Consider the following 18,114-nt stretch of genomic DNA (forward strand, 5'->3'; position numbering starts at 1 on the left):
TCTTTTCTTATCTCTATTCTTATCTCTATTCTTATCTCTTTTCTTATCTCTATTCTTATCTCTATTCTTATCTCTATTCTTATCTCTATTCTTATCTCTTTTCTTATCTCTATTCTTATCTCTATTCCTATCTCTTTTCTTGTCTCTATTCTTCTCTCTATTCTTATCTCTATTCTTATCTCTATTCTTATCTCTTTTCTTCTCTCTATTCTTATCTCTATTCTTATCTCTGTTCTTATCTCTTTTCTTATCTCTATTCTTATCTCTTTTCTTCTCTCTATTCTTATCTCTATTCTTATACCTTTTCTTATCTCTTTTCTTATCTCTATTCTTATCTCTTTTCTTATCTCTTTTCTTCTCTCTATTCTTATCTCTATTCTTACCTCTATTCTTATCTCTTTTCTTATCTCTTTTCTTATCTCTTTTCTTATCTCTATTCTTATCTCTTTTCTTATCTCTATTCTCATCTCTTTTCTTATCTCTTTTCTCATTTCTATTCTTATCTCTATTCTTATCTCTATTCTTATCTCTATTCTTATCTCTATTCTTATCTCTATTCTTATCTCTTTTCTTATCTCTTTTCTTATCTCTATACTTATCTCTTTTCTTCTCTCTATTCTTATCTCTATTCTTACCTCTATTCTTATCTCTTTTCTTCTCTCTATTCTTATCTCTGTTCTTATCTCTGTTCTTATCTCTTTTCTTCTCTCTATTCTTTTCTCTTTTCTTCTCTCTATTCTTATCTCTATTCTTTCCTCTATTCTTATCTCTTTTCTTCTCTCTATTCTTAACTCTATTCTTACCTCTATTCTTATCTCTTTTCTTATCTCTATTCTTATCTCTATTCTTATCTCTATTCTTATCTCTTTTCTTATCTCTATTCTTATCTCTTTTCTTATCTCTTTTCTTATCTCTTTTCTTATCTCTATTCTTATCTCTTTTCTTATCTCTATTCTTATCTCTATTCTTATCTCTTTTCTTACCTCTATTCTTATCTCTTTTCTTATCTCTTTTCTTATCTCTATTCTTATCTCTTTTCTTATCTCTTTTCTTATCTCTATTCTTATCTCTATTCTTATCTCTATTCTTATCTCTATTCTTATCTCTTTTCTTATATCTTTTCTTATCTCTATTCTTATCTCTTTTCTTCTCTCTATTCTTATCTCTATTCTTATCTTTTTTCTTATCTCTTTTCTTATCTCTATTCTTATCTCTGTTCTTATCTCTGTTCTTATCTCTTTTCTTCTCTCAATTCTTTTCTCTTTTCTTCTCTCTATTCTTATCTCTATTCTTATCTCTGTTCTTATCTCTTTTCTTCTCTCTATTCTTATCTCTATTCTTATCTCTTTTCTTATCTCTTTTCTTATCTCTTTTCTTATCTCTATTCTTATCTCTGTTCTTATCTCTGTTCTTATCTCTTTTCTTATCTCTATTCTTATCTCTTTTCTTCTCTCTATTCTTATCTCTATTCTTATCTCTTTTCTTATCCCTTTTCTTCTCTCTATTCTTATCTCTTTTCTTATCTCTTTTCTTATCTCTATTCTTATCTCTAATCCTATCTCTATTCCTATCTCTTTTCTTATCTCTATTCTTATCTCTATTCTTATCTCTATTCTTATCTCTATTCTTATCTCTTTTCTTCTCTCTATTCTTATCTCTTTTCTTATCTCTTTTCTTATCTCTATTCTTATCTCTTTTCTTATCTCTATTCTCATCTCTATTCTTATCTCTATTCTTATCTATATTCTTATCTTTTTTTTATCTCTATTCTTATCTCACTTCTCATCTCTATTCTCATCTCTATAGATGAATAGAAGAATAGTGATAAGAATAGAGATGAGAATAGAGATGAGAATAGAGATAAGAATAGAGATAAGAAAAGAGATAAGAATATAGATGAGAATAGAGATGAGAATAGAGATAAGAATAGAGATAAGAATAGAGATGAGAATAGAGATTTGAATAGAGGTAAGAATAGAGATGAGAATAGAGATAAGAAAAGAGATAAGAATAGAGATAAGAAAATAGATAAGAATAGAGATAAGAAAAGAGATAAGAAAAGAGATAAGAATAGAGATGAGAATTGAGATAAGAATAGAGATGAGAATAGAGATAAGAAAAGAGATGAGAATAGAGATAAGGATAGAGATAAGGAAAGAGATAAGAATAGAGATGAGAAAAGAGATAAGAATAGAGATGAGAATAGCGATAAGAAAAGAGATGAGAAAAGAGATAAGAAAAGAGATAAGAATAGAGATAAGAATAGAGATAAGAAAAGAGATAAGAGATGAGAAAAGAGACGAGAATAGAGATGAGAATAGAGATAAGAATATAGATAAGGATAGAGATAAGAAAAGAATTAAGAAAAGAAATGAGAAAAGAGATAATAATAGATATAAGAATAGAGATAAGAAAAGAGATGAGAAAAGAGATGAGAAAAGAGATACGAATAGAGATAAGAATAGAGATAAGAAAAGAGATAAGAATAGAGAAAAGAATAGAGATAAGAATAGAGATGAGAATAGAGATAAGAATAGAGATAAGGATAGAGATAAGAATAGAGGTAAGAAAAGAGATGAGAAAAGAGATTAGAATAGAGATAAGAATAGAGATAAGGATAGAGATAAGAAAAGAGATTAGAAAAGAGATGAGAAAAGAGACGAGAATAGAGATAAGAAAAGAGATAAGAAAATAGATAACAAAGCTGGAAAAACTAAGGAGGCTAAGTCCCATTCCCCATCCCCAATTAATGTCTCTACCGTTCAGTCCCACAAAACCCCAACCCAGACCTCTTCGGCTGAACCAAAATTTTCACCCCTCTTTAATTCCCCACCCCCAGCTAATGATAGATCAGTGACACCATACAGCCAAAGAGTGGCATCGGAATCTCCTGTAAGGAGCAAAAAAATCAAAAAGCTTCCCTATCTACCAGGAGACCGGATTTACAATGTAGACCCACTTCACACTGATTCTTACATCACTCAGCGTCATAGGGGTCTGCTTCAACCGCTGAAGCAGCTCAAGGAAATAGATAGGAAAAGAGAAACCAACCCAAAGAATTTCCTGGGCGCTCCCTTAATTATGTCCTTTATGCATCAAACTAGAACAGGACGCACAAAGGCCATGTGGAATATGATAGAGGATGCAAAAGGGGCGGTCCCAAACATCAAGCTGGTAGAAGATGGGCACGACTTCCTCAAACAACTGGCATTCAGATGTGAAGGAAGGGTCCCGATCTACATCCACTCTTGTTTCTATAGGGCCCTCAAGTTAACATTCCCCTTGGATGTCAGAGGCATTGTGCAAAACAGAGGAGTAATGTTTGAGTTGCTTTCAGGTAACCTCGCTACATCCTGCGGCACCCTTTTAGCAAAAGATATTAGGCTGGTGCTTGTCGATGTTTAGGTACAATAGCCACGCTTAGCTAGTATGAACGTGATTGGCATGAAGTGTTGAAGCAAAACCACTAGTGGAGTAAGGGGCCTCATGTCCATCAACATAGATATTACATTACTACATTACAGGAAACTCATTACAATCCATTGCTGATCATCAGCTGCTGGAGATGCATTACAATGTCTTTTCAGCATACGGTAATCGCCAAAGTATGATGCTGCCATCGCAGGGTATATGCCCAATTGCATACAGGAGCGGGTTTCCCTTTTCTGGCAGTTGGAAGTGTTTCGTGAGGATCGAAATGGTAAATCTTAGTGATCCCAGGGTAGATAATATGGGCAGGACTAGAGGGATGGATGGGTGTGAAACCAGTCTTTCGGACCTGATGGCAAGGTGCAATCGGGTAGACAGTTTTCGAGTGGATGGGAGATGTGGACGTGGCTCTCTAGCAGGCCTTCCATTGCAAGTCCCTACTTGGATCAGTAGTTAATTAGAAGAGGCAATTCAGAATACATAGCTTGTCCTACATTCTACTACATTCCACGAGTTAAGTTACTCTAACCACAAACTACTTGTGGCCAGGTTAGATTTAGATAGGAATCCCAAGCTAACTGAGTACTGGAAGTTGAATACCTCCCTGCTAGAGATAGCTGACTTTTTGGGAAAGGCTAGCTGAACATATTCAGAGGGGTTTAGTGGGGGCGGTAACTGGGAATAGGTGGTGGGTTAACACCAAATCTATTATTAGAGACTTCTCTGTTAAATATGGCCAATGCTTCACCCTAGATAGGGCCAAGGCAGAAAAGCGATTAGAGAATAGGCTGTCCGGGCAGTGGCAGTGGGGGATTTCCTAGAGATAGGCCTAGCTAAGGGGAACCTGAATCATTCGGCTTGCAAGTAATATCAGGACTAGGATTGGTAAAATGTCCAATGGTAAAATGTGGATATAGATGCTTCTGAACGAATTTCTTCTTCATTTGGGCACAAATTGGATAGATACATTTGTAAGGTTCAGAGCTCGGAAGGACACTCCCTTATGTTGTCTCAGGAAATTTGCAAGTGATTTTGAGTGCATTTCGAAGATTGTTTCATGCAGCTTTCCAGACTCTATGTCTAGGAGTTTGGCAACTATTTGGCTGGTTCACCCCACCAAGCAGCTAGTTGTGATAGTTGGGTTGCAGAGCATGAGGTAGTTGCTGCTATGAAGCAGATTGCCTACAACTTGATGGTCTGCCCTACAAACTTTACTGGAGGCTGTCGCACATATTTGTCCAATTCTGACAGGTGTGCTTAACTACTGCTTTGACATGGGATCTATTCCAGGTCAGGTTACCAAAGGCGTGGTCACACTTCTAAAGAAGAAGGACATACATATCAAGGTTTGGGTGATTTTAGGCCCATAACATTATTGAACACAGATTTGAAAATCTTGGCGAGTTCTTACAAATTGTTTCCAGGTTGTTATCACTGACTTGGTTGAACCAGGTCAGAACTATGCTGTGAAGGAGAGATCAATTCCAAACAATTTGCAATTAATTCGCACGATCCTAGAAAACTTAGAAGACGACACTGAAGCCATGCTGATGAATTTAGACCAGTCCAAGGCATTCTATAGAGTGGATCATCGTTTCCTGATATCTGTTTTAGAGACCACCAGATTTGGGTCTGACTTCTGGCGGCAGTTGTGCAGGTCAATGGAGTGTGGTCAGTGCCATTCGCGGTTTCCCGGTCAGTATCTCAGGGGTACCAGTTGTCACCCCTACTTTACATCCTCTCGTTAGAACCATTCCTAAGGAGCTTGAGGACGGGGGCAACTGGACTGGCCCTGCATGGTATTGCTCTTTCTTGTAGTGCATGAACCAGGATTACCGCATTTATAATGATGTCACTGTATGTGTGTCAAGCTTCATGACATTATCGTGGTGATTAAGGCTCTCAAACGTTATGAAGAAGTTACAGGGGCCATTATCAACCGCAGCAAATCCGTAAGCCTGAGGTTGGTTGCCTGCCAGGGATCACTTACACTGGCTGTCACATTTGGCTGGATAGATGGTTTGGTCTGTATTCTTGGCATCTGGTTTGGGCCAGGTCGATAGCTTGAGAAAAATTGGTCGGAGGTACAGACAAAGGTCGAAGCGTCTGTGAGAGTTTGGCTTCAAAAGGCATTTACTACTTATGTCTTTCCACTCATCCTTTACCGGCTGTACTTCCCCTGCCAGTGGGCTGTATGGCGGCTTTAATGTGTGTGCTCTTTTCCCTGTTGTCGAATAAGTGACAGCCACTTGTCTATAGACAGGCCTATACTCAACGTCTTGCTGATGGGGGTCTGGTGATGCTTAGCCTGGCTAGCCACAAAAATGCTGAAAGGTTGGCATTCCTGGGTAGAACTCTGATAGAAATCAGCTACAGCTGTTGTAGGGGGAGGTCCGCTATCTATGGGATTGAGTGCCAGGTCGGAGCTATCTTAGCAACAAATTTTCCCTGGCCTGTTAGAAATGCTTTACCCCTCAATAGCATACTGTTTAGAATTGGTAGGGTAAATGATCCTTTTTGTCCAAGGTGCAAGGAAGATATCATAGAAACGGTAGAAGATGCATTCTTTACTTACTTCAAGCTCAGTGAATTCTGGGAGTATGTCAGTGAGGTCATCGCCCGCATCGTCCCCAATCAGGTGACGATCCAGGATTTAGCATTGTTGTCTATAACGCAGATCCCTTGTGGCCTAGGGAGGAATAAATGGTATTCATAGCGACTTTAGACGTAGCTAGTGGACTTCACTCTTAGAGATAGGGAGAGGGGGAGGCATGGCACACACAGACCATAAAAGCAATATGTGTTCCCTGCCTAGGCATGGCACACACAGACCATAAAAGCAATATGTGTTCCCTGCCTAGGCATGGCACACACAGACCATAAAAGCAATATGTGTTCCCTGCCTAGGCATGGCACACACAGACCATAAAAGCAATATGTGTTCCCTGCCTAGGCATGGCACACACAGACCATAAAAGCAATATTTGTTCCCTCTGATAAAGAAATCGAATAAAAAATTGTTTTTATTTTTAATATAATTATCCACCGAAATTACAAAACACCCCTGTTTAAAAAAAAAAAAAAAAAAAAAAAAACTAGGTGTACGAAGGGAAATATTGTATTTGATCCAACAGGTGGCGCCTAGGCGGAATAACTCGAAACTGGTTTCTAAAAAAAATCGATGTCGGTAATAATAATTCAAAATAAAATATATCTATATATCTATAAAAGTGAACGCGTCTGTGTGTCTGTCTGTCTGTGTGTGTGTGTGTGTGTGTGTGTGTGTGTGTGTGTGTGTGTGTGTGTACATTTCCCTACGCAATAACTCTGTCAATTTTTAGTCTACAAATTCGAAATTTGATATACAGGGTACTGAGAGTTGGGAAAATCTATGTGATTGGTTTTCGGCCAGAAATTTTGCAATTAAGGGGTCAAAGTTGACCTTTGAGAACTCTACCGAATTCCTCCGACAATTTTAGGTCCAAACACCTGTAAATTTTAGATATAGGTTCCTTGGACATGGACCTAACTTAATAACTTGATTTGAGCCCAAAACAATAAATATTAAGGGGTCATAATAAGGGCCAAAGTTAAAAACAATTGACCGTTTCTTTTTTTTTTTTTTTTTTTTTTGCTCAGCATACACCTCCAGACACCCGGGCAACGCCGGGAACCCATGCTAGTTATCAATATAAATCAACTTTAAATGACAATCTTAAATAGAACATTTAAAACAATTGTCTCGTTATAAACAGTAACTAACATACTACTATTTAGTAAAATTGATTTATTATAATGTATCATGCAAATGAGGTTACCTCTTGAGCATATATTTTGCAAGAATCATACTATATATAGAAATAAATGAAATAGAATTTATGCGAGTAAGTTTTCAGTACGAAAATTAACAAGGAAAGTAATGGATCTTTTGTATATATTAATCAAATTGTGAACAAACGGACAGGAACAAGAATTTAATGTTTCATTCTATCACAACTCATCAGTGTCGCTAGACCAGCACTTTTTCCTAGCTAGGGATTGAACCGAAAACCATCGCATTGATAGTCGGCAGTTCTAACCTCCAGACCTCATCAAACATCCATTTAAATAGACATCCGCCCAATACTTTTACACTGCTCGAGCTGCTTGTCTATTAACAAACAAGCAATCTATATATAAAAGTGAAAGTGTCTGTCTGTCTATGTACATTTTCCTACGCAATAACTCTGTCAATTTTCAGTCTACAGGCTCGAACTTTGATATACAGGATTTGCAACCCAAACCGATTAAAAAGCTTGCCCTATCTCTGAATATCCTTTATGTAAAATTTCAAATGTTTAGACCAGAAATTGCTTGAATAATTTGTTAGAAACCGCAGAGGTCAATTTTTTTTTTTAATTTGACCCCTATTATGACCCCTTAACATTTATTGTTTTGGGCTCAAATCAAGTTATGTTAGAGCCATGTCTAAGGAACCTATATCTAAAATTTCAAGTGCTGATACCCAAAATTGGCAAAGGAGTTTGGTAGAGTTCTCAAAGGTCAAGCTATCAAGTTATTAAGTTAGATCCATGTCCAAGGAACCAATATCTAAAATTTCAAGTGTGTAGACCTAAAATTGTCGGAGGAGTTTGGTAGAGTTCTCAAAAGTCAAATTGTGTAACTTTGACCCCTTAATCGCAAAATTCTGGACAAAAATCGATCCCGTCGATTTTCCCAAATCTCAGTACCCTGTATATCAAATTTCGAGTCTGTAGACTAAAAATTGACAGAGTTATTGCGTAGGGAAATGTACACACACAGACACACACACAGACAGACATACAGATACACTGACACGTTCACTTTTATATATATACTAGCATGGGTGCCCGGCGTTGTCTGGGTATTTGGAAGTGTATGCTGAGCAAAAAAAAAAAAAAACGGTCAATTTTTTAAACTTTGACCCCGATTATGACCTCTTAACATTTATTCTTTTGGACGCAAATTAAGTTATTATGTTAGATCCATGTCCAAAGAACATATATCTAAAATTTCAAGTGTCTAGACCCCAAATTGTCGGGGGTGTTTGGTAGAGTTCTCAAAGGTCAAATCGTTGAACTTTGACCCCTTTAGAGCCAAATTTCTGGCCGAAAAACGATCACATCGATTTTCCCAAATATATCAAATTTCGAGTCTGTAGACTAAAAATTGACAGAGTTATTGCTTAGGGAAATGTACACAAACACACAGACAGACAGACTTTCACTTTTATAGATAGATAGATAGATAGATAGATAGATAGATAGATTGGATTCAATATATAGTAATGATTTAAAAAGTATAAAAGAAACACTTATGCGTCACATCGAGAATCGAAACCAAAACGTTCAGGTCACGATTTATTTTGCTCCTGCCTTCAATGTCTGGGCTATGAAAACATGTTTACTGCAAGGCTAAAACGTAAAACATAGACCAAAATCTACTACATTATGCATCCGTAATGCCGGCGTTCGACCTTCACCTGGCAAATTTCATTTTTTTTTTTTCATTTTCACACTTTTGCACCGATTTTTCCGGGCTAAAACTCAAATATAAAATTTGGCTTGGATACAAATACCTTATATATGAAGTTTCATGTCTGTAGACCAAAAGCCCTAGAAGGAGTTTGGTAGGCAAAATTTGTTAAACAAATATATATATGTATGCATGAATATATATGAAAACAATTTTGTGTTTACTATAAACTTTTTACGCAAATATTATGCAAGTATAAATCATGTAGAATATCGGCATGAATATAATTGCACGTAATATTTAACTGAAGATGATTATCCCATTAGAAAACAGAAGCAACTAATAGGGAATTAATTAAAATGAATGTTTAAACGAATATGCAAATTAGCTAGTGAATGCAATTTCACAATTGTATTTTCTTTTTAAATAAATACAAAAGAGGGTTTTAATATGAATATCAATACACGCAAAAGAAAAACGAATTTATAGGAGTATAGAAGATATAGAGAGAGAATAGAAAAATCTTATTGAAAATTAATTCAAACTCTAGAGAAAGTATACATAATTTTTAATTATCCAAGACGGAGTACAGATAAAATTAAAAACCCGATTCCATAAAGTTTTGAAAAATGCAATTCTTCTCATCAGAAGAAAGAGGTTTGCAAAATCTATATAAAACTCAGATCAACTTGCTTGCTTGGACGTTTAAACCGTCCATCCAGTTTCTAACTTCTGGTTTTAAAAAAATGTGTTTGCTTACCTATTTGATGGCCGCTCTGTCCTAAGTCCAATGTTACAAGCCACTACTGCTATTCAAAGCATACACAAGATCAACAATATTTTTTGTTTTAACATGTTTTCTTTACAAATAAATGTACTTTAACCCCGTTGAGTTAAAAAAAAAACATGATTTAAATATAAATATACAATATATAATTATAATCATATTTATAACTATATTTACTGTTTTTAGTAGCGCTCACGTGGATTCTGACGATTTATTTTTCAGGTCTTACTTAAAAATATTTTCTCTTCAGAGAGGTGAGGTAGAAACTTGGTTTAGTAGTACTTTTAGTAGGGCCTCCTTAATTTTAATCAGTGCTTGCAGTAGTGTTCTGGAGGCTTACTGAATATTATTTTTTCACCCATTACTTAAAAAAAATGTTTTCTCAAGACAACAAAAAACAATGCAATTTCAAAATCACTTTTTATTTTGAACATTTTTCATCTTACCCTTTAAGGGCCAACGGGTAGGCTAGTATGCAATAAACTTTGCAGATTAATGCATTAAAAGAAAGTACAAATATGAATTGAATCATATTTGCATAAAAAAGTTTTTAACAGTGAAACTTTATAAAGTTTCATAATGATTATGAAAACAGAAACAATGAATGAATCATTTTATATTGATTCTGACGGAATTTTGGGTTCGTCACAAAAATCCGTTTTTTCATAGCAACAAATTGAAAGGAAAAAAAAAAGAAAAAAATGAAAAAAAGCAAAAAAAGCAAATTTCTCGGAAATGGGAAACTAATGGAAATGAGCAAAAGAAATACAGACCCGAAATGTGTTTAAAATGATCCAAGTTTATTAAAACAAAAGTTATCAATTGCCTTTATTTCCCAAGGCTGAGGTTAAAAAACCCCTTAAGAAACATTTAAAAATATATAAAAAATAATTCAAAAAAGACAATCCTTACTTGCAAGAAAGGCTGAAAGAAAAGAACACATAAAAAACGGAAAACAGTCCTTGTTTTGAATTTAGTTCTTTTAACGAAATGTTCAGTCTTTCTTTGACAAAATGTTTTTTTTCTTTTCCGAAAGGAATCACAAACAAAAACTTTTTTTGACCTAAAATGGGAGAAAGAAGTAAAATATTTTCCCTTTGTGAAGGTTCAGGTACCTTTTAATTAAAAGGGAAGAAACAGGAGACCATAAAGCCGCTTTGGTAGGCTTTATGTGTACAAATAAATTCTTCTATTATGGAAGATTTCCTTTCTGAAGGAAACTTCGGTTGAATAATCTTTCAAGTTCCTAGAATAATAATTTACCAGTTGTAAGACTCTTGTTTGCCTTTTAATAACTGGCATTAATTTTCCAACCGTAAGACCTTGTTGTCTTTTAATGACTGCGAATAAAATAACGTTAACAGTTTAGTGCTTCCGAATGGAGTTCTAAACAAACGTCTTTCTCCAAATGAGGAGAGAGAAAAAAAAACGTAAGAATTTAATGTCAAAAATCCTTTTTTGACGGAGCCGAATTTAGCGTCCTTCTTCTTGGCCGGCTAGGTTCGAACTGATGAAAACGGGCAAAAGCCCTTTCCTCCTCCCCCTCCAGAGGGTAGGAGTGCAGCCGACTGCTAGAAAGGGAACGATGATGATGATGATGATGATGATGATGATGATGATGATGATGATGATGATGATGATGATGATGGAAGTGACCTGCAAAGGCCGGTCAAGTAACGCGTTCCTTTCCCCAAATGCCGAGATGTTGAATGCGTGTAAATAAAAAATAAATAAAAATTATTTCTTTATCAAAAATTTCAACAATTCTTAATCGAGATGCATTGCTTTTATCTTTGTTTATGTGATCTGTAGTGTATCAACAAGAAGTACAGAAATCAAAAAGCAAAGTTGAACCTCTTTTCATGGGTGACCGGCTGTTTTCAGTTCTTTCTCTAAAGAAATAAGTCGATGAATCTGATTGGCTGTGAAGGGAAGTAACGTGAACAATCAAATTGAAGCTTCTATTTTCTTTCCCCGCCCTGCCTTCCATTCCCCACACAATTTTATTTTTAAACTGGATCACTTTTCAGTTGAGTGAAGCGAACATAGAAGAATACAAATATCTCGGGAGACAAGTTTGCTATTGAACGTATATGATTTAAGTTACATAACTCAAAAGAATTCTTAAAAGGAGGTTCACGTAAAAATAATTAAATTTATCGAATTTAGGAATCAGCATTATTCTGTGTCTTTGCTTGGTTTAAATTTCCGTAAAATCGCAACGTTAAACATTTGACCTAAAAAATCGCAACGTTAAACATTTGACCTAAAAAATCGCAACGTTAAACATTTGACCTAAAAAATCGCAACGTTAAACATTTGACCTACAAAATCGCAACGTTAAACATTTGACCTAAAAAATCGCAACGTTAAACATTTGACCTAAAAAATCGCAGCGTTAAACATTTGACCTAAAAAATCGCAACGTTAAACATTTGACCTAAAAAATCGCAACGTTAAACATTTGACCTAAAAAATCGCAACGTTAAACATTTGACCTAAAAAATCGCAACGTTAAACATTTGACCTAAAAAAATCGCAGCGTTAAACATTTGACCTAAAAAATCGCAGCGTTAAACATTTGACCTAAAAAATCGCAACGTTAAACATTTGACCTAAAAAATCGCAACGTTAAACATTTGACCTAAAAAATCGCAACGTTAAACATTTGACCTAAAAAATCGCAACGTTAAACATTTGACCTAAAAAATCGCAACGTTAAACATTTGACCTAAAAAATCGCAACGTTAAACATTTGACCTAAAAAATCGCAACGTTAAACATTTGACCTAAAAAATCGCAACGTTAAACATTTGACCTACAAAATCGCAACGTTAAACATTTGACCTAAAAAATCGCAACGTTAAACATTTGACCTAAAAAATCGCAGCGTTAAACATTTGACCTAAAAAATCGCAGCGTTAAACATTTGACCTAAAAAATCGCAACGTTAAACATTTGACCTAAAAAATCGCAACGTTAAACATTTGACCTAAAAAATCGCAACGTTAAACATTTGACCTAAAAAATCGCAGCGTTAAACATTTGACTTAAAAAATCGCAGCGTTAAACATTTGACCTAAAAAATCGCAACGTTAAACATTTGACCTAAAAAATCGCAACGTTAAACATTTGACCTAAAAAATCGCAACGTTAAACATTTGACCTAAAAAATCGCAACGTTAAACATTTGACCTAAAAAATCGCAGCGTTAAACATTTGACCTAAAAAATCGCAGCGTTAAACATTTGACCTAAAAAATCGCAACGTTAAACATTTGACCTAAAAAATCGCAACGTTAAACATTTGACCTAAAAAATCGCAACGTTAAACATTTGACCTAAAAAATCGCAACGTTAAACATTTGACCTAAAAAATCGCAACGTTAAACATTTGACCTAAAAAATCGCAACGTTAAACATTTGACCTAAAAAATCGCAACGTTAAACATTTGACCTAAAAAATCGCAACGTTAAACATTTGACCTAAAAAATCGCAGCGTTAAACATTTGACCTAAAAAATCGCAACGTTAAACATTTGACCTAAAAAATCGCAACGTTAAACATTTGACCTAAAAAATCGCAACGTTAAACATTTGACCTAAAAAATCGCAACGTTAAACATTTGACCTAAAAAATCGCAACGTTAAACATTTGACCTAAAAAATCGCAGCGTTAAACATTTGACCTAAAAAATCGCAACGTTAAACATTTGACCTAAAAAATCGCAGCGTTAAACATTTGACCTAAAAAATCGCAACGTTAAACATTTGACCTAAAAAATCGCAACGTTAAACATTTGACCTAAAAAATCGCAACGTTAAACATTTGACCTAAAACAACAATCAAACTGTACATGATGAGTCAAAAAATAAAAAATGAAAATATCATCTTTTTGTTTTTTTGTATTTTCTTATCAGTTTTTTTAAGTTAGGGATTGGGCCCAAACATTCGTCCACTATCTTATATATTCGAACCAAGAGATCTGTTTAAGATTCTGACCGTCTCTTTAAGTGTGATATTTCCTTCAAGCCACGAGTCTCCACTGGAGGAAGACCTATCTCTCAATTTTCTTTTTAAAAAAAAGTCATGAGTACAATATTTAGTTGCTTTTTTTTTTTGGTTTTTGAATGGAGAATACAAAAGTCATTGTGGGTACATTTTCAGCAGCCCTGTAGCTCTTGCTTCCCCTATTTTGGGTACCTCTGCAGTTTAAAGATCGCTTTTCTTTGAATCTCGCTCGGCAATGCCCGATAAATGGCGGACACCACCGGTTTATATTGAATATCGAGTTAGCAAAAAGAGACGCGAGCGAGCAAATGGTAAAAATTGGGGAAAAAAGAAAAGAAAGGAAAGAGTTTAAAAGAAAAAGAAAGGAAAGGGCAGCCCAGCATAGTATAAACACCCACCAACCTCCCCATGTTAAGAACAGCTTTCGCAATAAATGTCCTCAGTCGTTCTTAACATGGGAAGGTTGGGGTTGTTTATTCCAAAAGCCGTTCTTAACATGGGGAGGTTGGGGGCGCTTATATTATGCTGGGGCAGGTCATAAAAAATACCAAATAACTTTCCATGCACAAACAAAACAAAATTATATTTTTTCACTAATTCAAAGAAACAAAACTTTTATTACTCCCCCTAAAAAAAAAAAAGAAAGCACAGTCGCCATAAAATAAAATAAATAAAACAATAAAATTTATTCAATTAATACGGTAGGTTATTTTATTTTATTTCTTTTTTGTTCGTTTTTTGTTGCTGAGCAAGACTCATGGAAAAACTGCAAAAGTACCCTGTTTTGTCCTTCAGATCTCATCTACCCCGAGCAATACTTCTGACAAAGGGGAGAGAAAATGCTGTCTACTCGATCGGCTGTTTTGTATGAGCAGCAGCTGGAGATGACGTCATTCTCGTTCTATTCTATTCTTGTTGCCATGTTATTAATAAGAGTGCTGCAGGTAAACATTTCAGGTGGGCTGATTTTATTCACTTAATATTTTAGGGCCAAAAGACGCTGTCCTAAAATACTGGATTTGCTGCATTGCCATTTGGTGAATGGATTCTGGACTATGTAGTAGTTTCTGGTAGAGCCTCTCGGTGCTATATTAGTGAGAATTGCTGCAGCTGTTCTTTCTCATTAGTCTTCTTCTTTACTTAAATAAAACAGTAAAATTTATTAAATTAATACGGTAGGTTATTTATGTGGTTAAATACAATGACCCCACAACTCAATCTTCACTCTTCAATCCTGCAGTCCAATGCACTTCTGACAGCAATTGCTTCTGCCAAACAAAAAAGACACCCTCTCTCCCAAATACAGGCTTTTTATAGGACAAAACCGTCCAAAGTTATTTGCATACTCTTCCCATGATCTCTAGTCTATAAATAGACGCAGTGGCCATTCTCTTCTTCTTCTTTCTTCTTTCACTCTCTGAAGCGGGCGTTGCCAGTGGTAAAAGGTTTGCACGATTTTTTTTTTTTTTTTTTTTTTTTTTTACTACACGCCCCCATGATCATTAAAGATCATTCACATCTCATAATCCCGTGTCCAGATCGGCGCATTGCGTTCTCTTTGCGGTCTCTGCATCAGCACTGGTTCATCTTCATCACTCCCTGGCTCAGTACCACCATCCTCATCACCTAAATGGACCACACGCCTTAAATCTAAAACATGTCGTGGCATTCCATTGACACTTAAGTTGTTTGGGGATTGCACTCCTGTTATCACTCCTCTTCCCCACTGCGTTGTACATCGGGCATTAGGCGGTTTCACCCAAACTTCTTCTCCTATTTGGATTCTGGCTGGTCCTTGATCATTAATTTCCGGTGACATGTCTCTAGGATGCCTCCATTCGTAATTAAAGATTGCTCTATGTGGTACTGTGTCATCTCTTTGCCCGACCTTAGGGGACATGTTGTACCAAAATGTGGCCTCTTCAGGCGATATTCTTCCTCTCTCAGCTATTGCTTTCACGGTCCGATGATGTCGCTCCACAATGCCATTTCCTCCAGGTCTGTAGGCTGCCCTGTAATAACTTTTAATCTTCCATTTTTTTAGCATCCTCTGAAAGATTTCTGAGCGAAAAACAGTGCCGTTGTCCATTATCACCTCCCTTACTAGACCTCGTTCAAGCATCACCTTTTCTAATTCAGTTGCAACTGCAGATGCGCCTTCCACTCGCAGTTCCTTCCATATCGCCAGTCTACTTGGCCCACAATCAATTATTGATAAGTACGCTCCCCCTCGGTAGTGTGCTATGTCAATAGCTAGTCTCGTCCAGTTCGTTAAAACTCCAATTTCCCCAGGATTATGTATATTTGGGGCAGGATCGATCGATTGACACCGAACACAGTTCTTTACTATCATCTGAATTTCTTCCCGTTTTACATTCGGATCCACTTGCCTCACCAAATATAATGTTCTCTCCACTCCCATGTGATGCATGTCATGCAACTCTTTAATTTCTCCAATTCCAAGACAGCATATCGGCGCCTCCTCTTTCTCAATTAACCACTGTTTTTTTATCCGTGTTAGCACATCTGCCTTGTTTCTTTCAGAAGGCACAAACACTGCTTTTATTTGCAGTTTCAATTCAGACATCAACTCTCTAAGCATCCCTAATCTCCGCTTTATTATCACTTCTCCGGCACCCTTTGTTCGTATTCTGCCACTCTCCTCCACAGTAGAGTTCACCCAACTGAGTACAGTGGCTGAATCAGTTCTTATTTCAATATTTGTCAGTCTCCATTTGATAGCTAAATTGACACCCTTTAGAACAGCATCTAATTCAGCTATGTTAATGTGATTAAAGTCATCACTTTTCCTCAGCCAAGTTGCATCTTCCGCCACCACACCGCCAATCTCGACAACCACGCCAGTTGCAACATTGCTTGCATCACACCACACGACTCCTGTGCTCACTTCAGGTATGTGCCAAGCGCCATTAACAGGGTCTTCTTTTTTCACCTCAGCTAGAACTTTCATGGTTTTGCAATCAACTTTTTCTTCCCAATCCATTCCATTTGCTCTTCTTTTCACATAACTGCATGCTAATTGCAGCCATCCAGCAATTGGATAGTGCCCCAATAATTTACCACAGATCGAAAATAGCTCCCGCCTACTAATTTCTCCTCCCATCTCTTGGATCTCGTTGCCTCTCCTGAACATTAGTGCACCCATCTTATTTTTCATAAGCTTAAGGCCCAGTGCCGCTCCTCCGTCCAGGGATTTCGGAGATTTTGCTGCTAACCCAAACCCCTTCAAATGTTCCACAACTTCCTGTGTCGATATTTTCATTACGTCTACCATTATATCATCAATGTATGAATCAGTGGCCTCTTTCGTCCTACTTCCTTTCTTTAATACTGTTTTTAAAATGGCTGCCATAATCTTTGGTGCGACATTAAGTCCGAATCCTAATCGTGTTAGGCAATAGGTTTTTCCTTTATAACAGACCAGCTGGTACTGCCATAGTTCCTTTGCCACATGTAGTTGCAGGTAGGCAGACTTAAGGTCCACTATTGCGGTCCCTCCTACCAACTGTTTCCACTTTCTTATCTTTTCATCACATACATCTATTATGTCGCTCCCTGTATGACACGCCACAAAACGGTTCAACTCACGAAAGTCGAACACTGGCCTAACTTTCCCTTTTGTGGCCTGAAATACTGCCATCAATGGCAACACGCCTTTTCTTTCTCCTTTCCATGGTAACAGAATACCATCCGATATCCATGTTTCCACCTCTTTCTCGAATTCTAATTTCTTATCGCCTTCCAGAGAGTTTTTATAATATTGGACTTTGTTCTGCAATACTGGAGGCTCTCCCTTCCATGTCCATCTTACTGTCCATTTATCTCCATCGAAGTTTGCTTCAAAGTCTTTATCCTCGATTTTGCAAACATTCAGCTGATGGGCAGCCACGGCACATTGTATATCTCCAAACTTCACTTTGGCTTTCTTTATAGTTACACCTCCCAGCTCATTAATCACGTCCATTCCAATTATGACGTCGATCCCATCAACGATGTGATTCATCAAGATTGCCCTCACCTTTACGTGCATTCCACAGACTTTTATCTCCACTTGTCTGGCTCCTTTACATTCTATATTCCTCCCATCAACTGCTTTCACTGTACCGCTCCTTCCATATCCCTTCAAAAGTTTGGAATTGATTAAAGTAGTGGTGCACCCAGTATCGACAAGTGCAGTCATTACAGAATCATTCACCTCTACTTCTATTATAGGAAGAGGCCAGTATCGCGCCTTCATTTCATTGCTAGGGTAGCAATGCCCGTTTCCCTGAATTTGAGGACAATATCTCGAAATGTGGCCAAATTTTCCACAATTGTAGCATGTTGCCCTGGCCCTAGGGATCTCTGTGCAATCTTTTTTTAGGTGCGGT

Source organism: Euprymna scolopes, chromosome 39 (assembly GCF_053919585.1).
Source record: "Euprymna scolopes isolate OS-2025 chromosome 39, ASM5391958v1, whole genome shotgun sequence".
NCBI lineage: Eukaryota > Metazoa > Mollusca > Cephalopoda > Sepiida > Sepiolidae > Euprymna > Euprymna scolopes.